Source organism: Micropterus dolomieu, linkage group LG21, assembly GCF_021292245.1.
Source record: "Micropterus dolomieu isolate WLL.071019.BEF.003 ecotype Adirondacks linkage group LG21, ASM2129224v1, whole genome shotgun sequence".
Lineage (NCBI taxonomy): Eukaryota > Metazoa > Chordata > Actinopteri > Centrarchiformes > Centrarchidae > Micropterus > Micropterus dolomieu.
In genome coordinates, this window is record NC_060170.1 from 30,781,799 (window position 1) to 30,794,300 (window position 12,502).

The 12,502-nt window shown below is 39.0% G+C and overlaps 1 protein-coding gene across 1 annotated transcript in view; it reads left to right on the forward strand.

Moving 5' to 3' along the window:
* Positions 1-4,594: 4,594 nt before the first annotated feature.
* Positions 4,595-12,502, forward strand: part of ncor2 (nuclear receptor corepressor 2) — a 115,029-nt gene continuing 107,121 nt past the window's right edge. Inside the window, exon 1 of the mRNA XM_046035019.1 lies at positions 4,595-4,829. The gene's annotated coding sequence lies outside the window, so the exon portion shown is untranslated. The remainder of the gene's footprint in view (positions 4,830-12,502) is intronic.

Here is a 12,502-nt window from a genome sequence, read left to right on the forward strand (position 1 = left end):
CTCTTTCATCAACTGCCAAGGATTATCACACAGCTACTGTTGAAAGTCCACAACACCGTGACCTGATTTCATCTGAAAAAGGCATCAATGTTATCACTGCTAATGCTGTCTGTGGATGCTGTGGCACATGATCAGAGAGCAGATATTTGGGCTGACTAGCTATTTAATATTTCTGAAAAGCCTTACCAATGCCAAAATTTGATCCATGTATGAATGTTCATATACATGCATATTATACTGTATGATGTATCTTGTCTCTGTATCTAATTAACTTAAAGTGATGAAACCTTGACATGAAAGGCTGTGAATCATACTCACCTTGCATGTTTTTATCATTACAAAGAGACAGGAATGAGTCTTTGTTGTCGTTGTTCGTTTCATGGTGAACATTGGTGTCATGACAGCCACGCTGCAACATGTCTGTACAAGGTCCACTTTAGTTTACTCCGCATGAATCCATGCAACCTAACAGATGGTTGACTGAGCTAAGCCCCAGCGATGCTGTGCCACTGCCAGTTTCATTACAGGGGTTCACTTGGACACGGGACAAGTGTGACTATGTCTGTCACACCCACAGCAGCCAGCGACAGTGAAGAAATTAAGGCACAATTTGCCACAGGAAATTAGAGAACACATGACATCATGACATGCCTCTTGTTAAATATTCAGATTTGTTATTGAAGCACATACAACAGTGTGTGATTTGTTCATTGATTATTTTGATGCAACTGAAATAAGTGTCAGTGATCATCATCATCATAAATCAAAAATGTGTTAAAAGGATTTCTGCCCAGCGCAGATTTAAAATAAATCAATTTCAGTGATAAAGGCGCAGTTAAAATACACGGATACATGATGTAACAAAGACAGAGAGCATAATCCAACTTTGTATTACATGTGGGTGAGGTTGGAAAGATATTATGTCTCAACAGTAAAATGTAGTCTACATATGATCTTGATAAAGGGAAGGAAAGGAAAAAATGAGAGAAAAGCGTGTGCTGGCGTTCGGCCAGGTGTGGACAGGCTCAGGAAGTTAAGCCGGAATTCCAACAATGCAGGCAGTCGTTGGACTCTTCAGTGAGATTCTGCCATTTTTGCTCTCAGTGCTGTCTTTGTTTGAGGTGAGGAGGAGGCAGTTAGGTGAAGTCTTGTGGCTGTGAATAAATTTCAGCCTTGGCTTTGCATTGTAAATCTTTGTGAATGATACGAGGAAAATAGTGTCATGATTAAACAGATGGAAAAAAAAACAGGCTCCTCTCTCGCTTTCTGTCTCTCCCTCGGATATCTACAGAGAAAGATAATTTTCCCAGGCTGTTTGACTCGAGCCCAGTTGTGACAATAATAAATGCCAGCGATGGCAGAATGAATTATGTCTCAGCTAAAAATGTACATCATAGCCCAAGGAAGAATCTGGCATGTAATTATAACAGCGTTATAAATAGCAACACGTGCCACATAGTATCCATCATCGTCACCTACAGATCACATTATAAACGGAACATATGATTTTGGTTAGAGATATTTCATGTTTATGATTTGGTGTTTCTCATTGAATTGTGCCTGAATCCAATTAGTTTAAGTCTAACTGAACTACCCCTGAAGACAATAGAAAACTAAGAATGGCAGAGAGTAATAATGTGTTTCTAATCAGGCAAAGTTTTGGACGATGGCACCAGCAGAGGAGTATTTGAATTTGTAATCAAAGCTGATCATCCACAAAGGGAGCTCCATTAATCTGGTAGACTCCGGATGGCAGCTCATCTTTTAAGAGGGCTGTTTTGATGAGGATTTTCCCTCCAGCCTCCTCTCTGTTCTGAAGGATTTTCTGTTGTTCATCTTTTATTTCAGGACTGTAATGACTGTCTGCAGTGCATCTATCAACTGACAGCCTTTGAAATCACTGAAGTCTGCTTAGCTGATGCAGTCACTCTCAGTGGTGCCTTTCATGTGGGCTCTGGATCTATTTAAACAATCCTCTCCAGTTCTTTTTTTAATAACTTGTAGAAGATCTGCCTCAGGTGTTTCCCCATGAAGTGGGTTGCAAATGTATTTTTGAAATCAAGTGTCCTTCATACAGATGTCAAGTATTTACTGTTTGTGGGATTTTAGGATCTCAAGACACCTCATCTGGCCATTCGGGCTTTGTCTGAAGCTCAATTTAACTCTACTTGGGGATCTAGCTGCAAATGAAACACAGCTGTTGACATCAAAACTGGCAAGTGAGAAACATTTGTCCTTTATCAGTGAGCTGACAAATTGGGCATTGCAGAGATAGGGGATAGATTATTCCCGACATGCGTCTGGGTCCTGAAAGCCCGGCTGAAATAAACAGTTCGTTTTCCTGCTCTGTGATGGCTGGATGAAGAGATGGTGGTTATACTGATGGTTAGAAGGGGTCTCCCAAACCACAGAGCGGAAAGAAAAACAAGGGGAAGAAAAACAATTCCATCTGACATCATAGGGAAGGCTGCTGCTGAAATTTAGGTCAAGTTATAGCCTGCCTAAAGTGTGCCGGATAGTTATATGGCAAAGTCACAGTGCCAGTGGAATGACATAATACAAAATCAAAATTATAAAACATTAAATGGAGTGAAATGAATTACCTTAGCGTGAGCAGAACAGCAGGTTTCTTTCTTTAATGAGCCCCACTGACTGACTTAAATACTTTAAAACTTACTCTTTTATGGGACTGAAATAGCAGCAGTATGGGTGGTGGTTTTAGAAGCCAGTTTAGCTGTGAAGCAGACAGAGAGGTTTCAGACCATTAAGAGGGCACTGGCTTCAGCAGTGTCATCACTAACTATGTACACAGCGTGGTATGTTGTGCTCTTCCAAATACTATCCTTCAATGTTAAGTCACTGTATTCACAGCTTGTACTTCTCCGCAGGCATCAAGCAGCACAGATGTAGATGTCCTGGTGTGTCAACGCTTGAACTGATGACTGGAGCAGGCACAGAGGGAAAGAGAATACAGAGGGTTTTGTCCTCACAGCTGTAGCGTGAGAGGGACAATTCAAGTTGTTGATAATATGACCATGTGTGTGCCAACAATATGTTTGAGTAACAAGGGTAGTGATTCAGGTGATGGTAAATCTCAATAATAGATCAGTCAATAATAGTCAGCTAAATGACTAATTATTACAATTGTTTTGTGGAATGTGTGCTAGACCTATATGCTCAATTCAATTCAATCTTTATTGTCCCACCAGGGGAAATTTGATTGGCAAAAGGATTTAAGAACAGAAACACAAGCAAACATACATGAGATGTGAACAAAACAAGAACAGCCGTTACCGTGTACAACATCTATTTGTTTGTCTGAAAGTACTCAAACAGTTGAAATGGTTGTATCTGTTAGTTTTTCTCCTGGGGAATCTGTATCTGTAACAAATTTCTCCAAAAGAGGGTGGTCAGAGCTGGCTATGATAGTCCGAGCCTTACGCATAACTTGTCTATTATGTAGATCATAGATGTCTGCCAAAGAGAGTTGTTGAGTGCCAATTATTTTGCTGGCTACCTTAACAATGTTAGACAGTTTATTTTTGCTTTGCACTGTAAGATTCGCATACCAAACTATGCAACAAAGAATTAAAACTGACTCAACAAAAGATTTATAAAATAAAGTTATCAAAGTTTTGTCCACATTAAAGGGATTCAGTCTGCGCAGATGAAATGCAAATGAAGACTGAATACCTTTCATGTACACTTATATGTACATTGTGATGGAGATTAAATATCGCCTATATATTTGTAAAGCTAGGTATCATTAACACTGGGGACATGTCCCCACCACATTTTGAAATTGCTGATTTTGTCCCCACCACTTTTTAAAAGCATTTGTTAAAAATGTTCATTGTCCAAAAAAGTAACCTTCCGCTCATATAATTTAGCATTTCCCATTTCTTCAAAATAGTGTTAAAAATCTTCTCCTTTTGTTCTCGTGCATCGTTACATCCTGTGACCCAAGTGTGTCATCAACCCCATTGATGTGATATGAACTATGAGCTCTTACTAGTATTTATTGCTGCTCTTACTAGTATGTATTGTCAGTTGTAGATCTGTATTTGATGCTCTGTTGATGCTTGTTTGTTGTTCCTCAAATGTAAGTCGCTTTGGATAAAAGCGTCTGCCAAATGAGTAAATGTAAACGTAATCTGAACCCTTATGTCCCCACAACTGTTCAACACAAAGTGACGCCCTTGATTTGTATAGCTTTTAACATTATCAGATCATATAGCAATAGCATGCATAGGCTACACTTACAGAAAACTATAAAGAAACATGAACATATTTAGCTATATGTACAGAAACATGTAGGTTACATGTTGTGTGCAGGGATGCATATCAGACATGCTAAATAATGTATAGAAAGTACTGCAAAACCTACTAAAGAAAAAGAAACGGTGGGAAATCCCACTTGCCATTTATATTTTTTTGTTTTTGTTGACTTTACTACACTACACGACTTTATCACTGAATTTGTTGTGGGCATGAGAAAAGTGCAGTCCTTGAGTAAAGAGGAGGGGCGAGAGAGCATGCGGACCTATTGAGAGAGAGAGAGGCGGTTCAGCCCCGCTATGGTCTCAGCAGTAGCGGCTTAGGGAGTAGTGCTACACCACAGTGTTGTGCTGGAACAGGCACGGCATCGCTGAAAACCGCTAGCGGAACAAATGAAAACGAAAACTACTATTTGATTTGGATTAATTCAGTGGCGAGACACCCAATCGAAGCGAGAAGCTTTTTAAGAGAAATTGGACCGACTGACGAAGATTGGGACATTACGCTACTGTACGATAACACCGCCGAATGCTTTCTCTTGCCCCGCTAAGGTTAGTTAGCTTCCATTGCTGGTTGTCCGTTGGTGGTGGTGGTGGGTATGTCTATTCTGTTGTTGGACAACGGGGTCCGGCTATTCTTTGGAGGAGAATCATCCATAGCAGTATTGACCTTTTCGAGGCTAACGTTATACGTTACGTTACAACTAAACGGTTCGTCGAATCTTTGACAAATATTAATGATAGCGAACAGCTCAACTAGCGGGTTGCTCATCTCACCACATTATCCAAAGCTTGCTGGCTATCGTCATGTTAGTTAATTATTTTATAAATCAAGAACACGTGCTACATGGCTAGGCTAAGCTAGCTTGTTGCTAACGTTGCTAGCTACCTAAGCTAGTTGTCAGAACTGCGGAGTAACGTTAGTTAGCCAACGCCAATTTTATTGAACTGAATTAATCGTACAGTTCTCGGTGTAAGCACGCCACAACACGCCACCCTCGATAATACTAACGTTGCCAATATCGACGGTCAACTTTCGACCAACGTTATGTGACAGGAAGGTATATTGTGTGCTAACTTGCTTAGCCTGCTAACTTGGCTATGCACAGAAGCGCCTGGTTTGCGTTTGTAAACAATGGTTTAACACGAAGTTGACTTGAATCTAACGTTAGCCGGTAACGCAGTGCTTTGTTGTCAGATGGGTGATGAGATATTATTTGCAGACTATAAGTTAGTTGCCTTACCAGCTTCATGTCAAATCACTGTGACACAACTCAGCGGAGACGCTTGGTGAGTTAGCGTTAGGCGCTTGATGTTTTGACCGCATAAACTTGCTTTTGAGTTAGAGCGTGTTTAAAAAAAAAAAAAAAAAAAAAAAACCTTTTAAAGTTATTTCATGTTTATTTCAACTTACTTTTTTGGAGTTACATCTATTAGCGACTTATGGTTATCCACCTGTAAGAAAGCCTTTCTGTTAGGAGCTGCTTTTTGCCCGCTGAGCATAATGTTGTCAAACTTTTAAGAGCAGGGGCATCTTTCCAGACACGTTGTCATCATGATAATAACCCATTAAATGCCATGGGACCGAACATTACCGCAAATTAAATCATAAACAAAGTAACCATGTTTTGTTGTTGAAAGAAGCGGTTGTCTGTTTCTATAAGCTGTCTCGATCTCCAAAACCACTTCCATGATAAGTAATCAAACAACTTCAGCTTTTTAGCTGCCACAGGTTGAACATGTCTGTGGTTCATTATCACCACCTCCGGAAATCAAGGTGACTCAGTTTAAATAGTGACACAACCAAATGTGGTTTTAAGTGCCTTTTTAGTGAGAATACACATGCATTAAATTATATCTTGCACAAACGAAGTTTGATGAAAACATTGTACTCTGAAATACTTTGAATAGTACTTGTTCACTGTTTTGCTGCATGCTTTGACATACATAGAGAAGCTCCTATAAACTGTCCTGTAATAATTTGAATATACATAGCACTGGGGAGTTTTATTTCTTTATAGCTTTGACTTATAAAACCTCTGTTAAATCAGAAGATACTAGGCAAGGAGTTACAGATATCATTCAAATTATGTAAAATTAATATGTAATGCTTAGTTTGATCAGTGTCCTTTTTGTTGAGGTATTCAGATGATTATTTTCCCTTGGAAGAAATTTTTGGATTGAAGATATACTACATTTATGATGTGAAAACCAGTGGGGGACTGTGGAAGAGAAGACTCTAGTATCTGGACACTAGGCATAGGCTTTAAAATATTGATCACAGTGATGAATGAAAACACTCACCACAGAAAACTCTACTGTGATTGGTGCTTTTATTGCTGCTTGTGGAATGTGGGACTTGTAGTTTTTGAACTAGGGATGGCCCCACCCACTCACATTTTATGTAAACAAGATTACTGAACAATATATATAACAATAACGTTAGTGAAATAGACTTAAACTATAACAAGAGGAATGTGTTTCTCTCATGAGGCACAGTGGCATCCTGGCTCTGGCTAAATCTACATCCACTGCAGATGCACCATCCACAACATGGATGAGTGACTAGTATAAATTTGTGTAATATTATAACATTAAATAACAAGTATAATGTTATTATATAGTTTACTGTTGGCATTATATTAATATTATAGTATTACTATGATCATTGTAATTTAATTTAATATAGCCTACTATATAGTGGAGCTGCAACTATTAGTCAATTAACTATTTTGATGATCGATTAATCGTTTCATGTATTTTTATTTTTTGAAATTTGATGGTTTCATATTCTTAAATTGAGGTTTTGCTGCTATTCTTTGTCATTTATGATAGTAAATGAAGAGTGTTTTGGTTTTGGACAGTTGGTTGGACCAAAGAAGCAATTTAAAGACATCACTTTGGGCTCTGGAAAAGATGAGCATTTTTCACAATTACTTGATATTTTATAGATTTAACAATTAGTCGATTAATCGTGAAAATAGTCGGCAGATTAGTCGATTAATGAAAATAATCATTTGTTGCAGCCCTACTACATAGCTTACTGCTTGTATAATAGGTTGGACGACAGCATTCTCATTTTTGTGGGTTATTTTCATTCATTAAATCCTTCAAAGAACAATGGTCTACATTGTGGGTAGTCAGTAATTTGTTAATGTCAAGCACTAATTTGTCAATAATCGTAACCGTTCATGCAGAACGCATTCAACAATTCAAAGGTTTGCTGTAGTGCACCAAAACGGTGAATGATGTCTAAGGTTAATATATGTATAACTCTGAAATCTTTTTAGACTGACTGACTGACCAAATGCAAATTAAATCTTCAATGTTTTTCTTGCGTGAATTTGATCGCTGGATTACTCCTCTGGGTGTTTACATACAATGCTATAATGTGAATAAACAGAACCTGCTATTACTACAGTGGTGTAAAACCAAAAAAAAAAAACATTTGCTGTGATTTAATTGCAATAAACAGATCAAGTTGATGCAGAAATAACTACAACATGATGCAGATTTGTTAAAAATATGAATTCATGCTTTGGCAGGTTTGTCAGCTACACTTTTAAAATGCAGTTGTCAGAGCAGAATGTAGTCCGACTGTGGATGTTTTAGGGTGGGCCGATTGACGATGCTTGAGCAGGCATTGTGATTGTAAAACCCCACCCCCTGGCAAAAAAATATAAAAAATTTTCACATAATACCGCCATGTGAAAGCAGATTTTAATCACCATGAACATTATTACTATAAATTTTAAATATGCTTCGAATTCTCTTCTCCCCACACTCAGACGCACGAGGCCTACACCTCAGGTAAACCCACCGGCTTTCTACTCCACTTTCTCCGTAAGCAGTATGTTTTTATAAAGTCGCCTAAAAGACACAGAAATAGTCTATTCGGTATTTTTCCACCTGCGAACTGTTATCACAGCAGCAGGTGAGCTGCTTGTGGGCTTGTTAATGATGCAGCCTATCAAACCAACTAACATCTGCACCCTGTGTGTTCACTTCTGCTTTACCTGGTCTGTACTTGTAAAATTTCCGCTGGGACTTGTAACGTCATAGGCTACCAAGTTATTAACAGAGTAAAGTCTTTGCGAGTGAACACATGCACATAAGAGTTTCAATGTAGACATCGTCCGATGGAAATTTTGTAGACGTCGCCCAACCCTGGGGTGTTTATTTATCAAAAGTTCTGGCTTCCATCTGACAATCTCAACGCTGATAGGCTATAGTGACACAGTGTCACGTGACTGGAGTTGAAAAATTTCAACTCATGCAGTTGAGAGTAGGGCACTATATATTGCGTGGTCACGCGCTTTGCGTCTTCCGGCAAGAAATCGCGTCTCTCCTCGTCTTTGCATTCACACTGTCGCAATCGTGCTGTGCTCAAGGCTCTCCTCTCACCCACTAATGAAAATTTGGTCGAGTAAGACTATCGGGGGCCGCCCTAGTGTCAGTATTTACTTTTAGTTTGGACCGGGTGACAGGCTGCATACAAGAACTTTGCCAAATAAGTGTCAAGATATAAATTATTTAAAGCAGAACATTTAATGAGTATGAATGACAGATTATGAACGGACATTCATCTTGTTGTAAATCATTTATTAGTGAATAGCGTTGAATATTCTACAATACTGCATCTGTTCTTTCATATTCCTTTGTGCTGCTATGTCGACCGAAGAAAGTTATATCTTATCTTAAATTTTTGGGTTTGGTTAAATATTTGGCATGGACACAGTTTAGTACAGGTATTCAGGTATTGTACTCATGGTGCCTGGGGACAGTTGGGCAGTCTGGAGAGCACAAAGTCTGGTAATAATCCATAATGGTGTGACATTGCTGACTTGAGTTCTGTGCACTCATAGTAAAGTGTCAGCTTAGCGGTTTGGGTTGTAATGGGTTAAATGAGAGTGAGGAGATCTCTCTCCCTCTTCCAAAAGGGTAATGGGGGCAAAGATAATCCCGTGCTCAGTGTGATGCCCCAGGGAGATGGTTTCACTGCAAGTTCAATTTCTGCTCATATTATGAAACACAACACAGTTATGAAACTGGAAAGGGAGAGCTTTCTTTCTTATTTTATTGCCCGTGAAAGATGAATCCTCACAGAATTGTTGCGTCATCATAAAACACAACATTTTCACATTAAAATTCAAAAAGTCTGTCCTTCAAAGGCATTGTCACTTTACAGTTGAGAACAAAGTACTCAAATACTACAGTAATACTACTACAAAGTAGTAGTATTATTGTGTTTATTAAGAAAGAGTAAGTATATTTTTGTACAGAACAAGAGTAAATATGATAGACATTTGCTGCTTCAGCCAGTTTAAAAACAATTGTTTTTATTATATAGGGGAAAAACATATAATGTTTTATAGACCATCATAAAAAATTACCCAAAAATTCTTAAATTTCAAAATCAAACTTTAAGACCTTAAAAAGTCTTAAATTTGCTGAAGTTTGTGTTCTAGGTCTTAATAATAATTTTAAACAGGTCTTAATTTTCCAGTGTCCATGTAATACTACCTCTAATGCTCGTTGAAATGCTCCCAGGGTGCTTTAGAATGTTTTTTTTCCTCCTGTGCTGTTGCAGTTCTTTCTTTCTATTGTCCAAATATAATTCACTGTATTACGACTACAAAGACCAACATGCAGCTGTCATGTTATTGTCGCGAGTCTCTTTCGGATTGTAGATTTAAAAAAAAAACAAAAAAAAAAAACGGATTTATTCTTCAGCTTGTGTGGAAGTGCAACCTTAGCAACTCTTGCCTGAAAGAAACGGAGCTTAGGGCTTGGTTCAAACCAGTCACTAGCAACGTATTTGAAGCCTACTGTCGCTACTTAAAATTTCACACGATCCTTAATGATTTTCAGTAAGCTAAGGTAACACTCAACGCATGGCTGTCTCCCTCTCCTCATTTTTCAGAGGACGAGCAATGTGAGAGAAGAAAGTGACGGTGAAAGTTAGCAGAGGATAAGATCACCATTAAGTTGTCAGGTTACAGCTCTGTACTGTACATCTTGATAGTGAAATAAATTATTATTAAAAATTTTTGATGTACAAATGAAATGCTTGTAATTATACAGAAGGGAGGTGGTTCTCAATAAGTGAGTGACATTTAAGATTAGGGCTGCAGGTAACGATGATTTTAGTACTCGAAGCTTCTACAGATTATTTTTTCATGCATTGTTTAAGAAGTACTTTTTCTTGAACCATACATAGCCTGTGGTCAAGTGTTCTTTTGAGCTTGGTCAGCTAATAGCCAGTGGGCCACCAACATGCACGTATCGACATTCCTTTATACCGACTCAACATGCTGAATTACACAGAATAAAGAATCGTTTGACCACATTCAGTCCAACTCAACCTGTCAGCTTGGTGCGTCAGGGTCTTAACTATATTAGCCTTTTGGTGAAATCTCAACCTGAATTTGGGATGTTGATTAGTGGGTTGGATATGACATTAAATCACAAGTCAACAATGTCCACAGACAGTAATAATCCACATCTCAATGTTTAAATGATTTTTGATTTTATGCATATCCAGTCATGTTTTGTTCAGATGTTATTGTTCCACCAGCGAGCATTTAACACCTTACGTTGAACTGAAATTTAACAATGATTACAGGGAAATGACACAACATTGGTATGTTGTCGGGCACTTTATGAACCCACAAGTTAACATGCAGAAACCAAAGAGAAATACGAGGGACTCACCGTGAAACTGACTCCCAGGCGCATTCCCTCCTCCCACCCAGTTTCCCTCCTCCCACCCAGTTTCCCTCTCACTGAATGAGTAACAGCAGCTGTCTAGCATTTCTTGCTCACTAGTGGACTGCACCTGGTACGTTTTGCATGTGGAGAATGTTATCCTTGATGCAATGTGGTAGAATATTATGATCAGGCACAGCTGGTCTGTTGCAGTGCCTACTCACAATCAAAGTGCCATTGAACTGGATACAGTGCCACCTCAGTTCCAGCGGCTGCACAGGGGGCTGAAGTTAAGCAGTTGTACCATTTTCTGGAATTGCAAAATGGAAAAAACCGTGGTTGTGACATGTTGTTTGAAGAAAGTGTCTTTCTCATATTTGGCCCATGCAATCCTGCAAGCCTCATGATTTTGTCCTCATCTTTTAGGCCCTCTCACTTTCATAATTTAGGTTGCAAAGGGAGGGGGGTTGGGTATGTTTGGGATCCTAGCCTAAGGGTTAATGGGGTCTGGAGGTCACACTGATTCTGCGTTTGTCACTCTGTAGAGCTTGAAAGGGCCACACGATTTATGCGTCCCTGCAGGAATTTGTAATGCTGCTTGCAATAATTAAGTTCAACAAATCAGAGTCAAATCATCGTCGTGCTTCTCATTTTCACTTATGGCTACACTCTCTTGCATAAAATCCAATCCTAAACCACTGTTACCAATAGGGCTGGATCCGAATATTCAAATATCCGATCGTTGGGTACAAATGAGATTTTTGAGATTTGAATATTGAGGGTTTTCTTCGCGCGCCTGACCTCCGTACACAGCAGTGAACATAACGCTCCAGTTCTCACCAAAGGCGAGCAAAATGAAGCCCTCAGCTGTGTGGGAGCACTTTATTGTAGGTTGTAGTTACGGTAATCATTTTTTCCGTTTCGCACTCATCGATTTTTAGGGGAATATGCGAGCAAAATGGTCGCACTGTAGTGCTCTGAATAATCACTTAGTTAGCCTATGCTATCTTTTTCTTTCACTCTTACACACAGACAAACTTGCGCACCCATTCCCGCGTAATATCTCCCCCATCAGATTCTCCCTCTTCTGTTCTGTTCTATTTATGAAATATGTAGCTGTAGCTCGTGAAATGACAGCCTGCTTATCAACAACAGATGTTTAAACACCACCTCCCCATCCCCCTCCCAGTCCTAGTTACCAACTTAGGTGAAATGAAATCAAGCCTTGACCTCAGCAGACCAACATGATTATAACTAACGATTGAGGTTTTGAAGTTGGCTTGTACACCCGAGGTGTGTAATCCTCCTAACAAGCCCTGTCACCTCAATTCTCAGCAAACCAATACAGCGGCCATTGCTCTCTGTTAATTACAATGCTGAATGAAAGCTGTTTTGACTCTTTGCTTCACATGTTAACTCTGGATTTTACAAGTTGATTTCATTACAGATCTTTTTACAAGCATAGTTTTCTTTAACACCCTTTAATGATGAGATATTTTCTATTAAGAAGTTGAGGT